This window comes from Mandrillus leucophaeus, unplaced genomic scaffold, assembly GCF_000951045.1.
Source record: "Mandrillus leucophaeus isolate KB7577 unplaced genomic scaffold, Mleu.le_1.0 Scaffold2, whole genome shotgun sequence".
In the NCBI taxonomy this organism is placed as follows: domain Eukaryota; kingdom Metazoa; phylum Chordata; class Mammalia; order Primates; family Cercopithecidae; genus Mandrillus; species Mandrillus leucophaeus.
The window spans coordinates 12,598,162-12,598,962 of record NW_012102031.1 but is presented as its reverse complement, the minus strand read 5'-3'; the positions used below and the strand labels follow the sequence as shown (position 1 = coordinate 12,598,962).

At 39.1% G+C, this 801-nt stretch overlaps 1 protein-coding gene across 3 annotated transcripts in view; it reads left to right on the top strand.

The window, feature by feature from the left end:
- Window positions 1-801, top strand: part of LIMK2 (LIM domain kinase 2) — a 70,282-nt gene that overhangs the window by 63,994 nt on the left and 5,487 nt on the right. The window lies entirely within an intron of this gene.

The following is an 801-nucleotide window of genomic DNA, read 5'->3' as shown; positions in this document are numbered from 1 at the left end:
AAAAAAAAAAAAAAAAAAGAAAAGAAAGTTTAAAAGAGGGAAATTCACCCAAACCCACTGAATACGGTAAGTGTATTCATCTTTCGATATTCCCCTGTCCATATCTACACATATACTTTTTTCTATAGTAAATAGTTCTGTATTTTGTCCTGCATTTCCCTTGTTACTATGCAGTCTTCCTGTTTATCATTTTCGTCGACAACATGAAATTCTAGTGAGAGACTGTCTGAACATATTGTAATGTAGATGTTCAGGTTTTTCCAGTTTCTCTTTACAATAGGTATTAACTACAGTGAGCAGTTTTATGCATTATGCTAATTTCTCCTTTAAAGAAGTATTTTCAAAATTACCTTTATTCTTCTCAGGTGATCATTTCATTATTACCAAAGTTACCCTAGGTTTTTTCAAGTTTGTGGTTAAAAAACTAGAATCTGGCTGAGAGCGGTGGCTCATGCCTGTAATCCCAGCACTTTGGGAGGCCGAGGCTGATGGATCACCTGAGGTCTGGAGTTTGAGACCAGCCTGGCCAACATGGTGAGACCCCATCTCTACTAGAAATACAAAAATCAGCCGGGCATGGTGGCAGGCGCCTGTAATCCCAGCCTGCTGAGGAAGCTGAGGCAGAAGAATTGCTCGAACCCAGGGGTGGAGGTTGCAGTGAGCCAATATCATGCCATAGCATTCCAGCCTGGGCAACAAGAGTGAAACTCTGTCTCAAAAAAAAAGAAAAAAAGAATCTTTTGTGGGGTTTTTTTCCTGCCATCAAAAATCGTGTTTCTTTTAAAAACAAGTTCAAACATT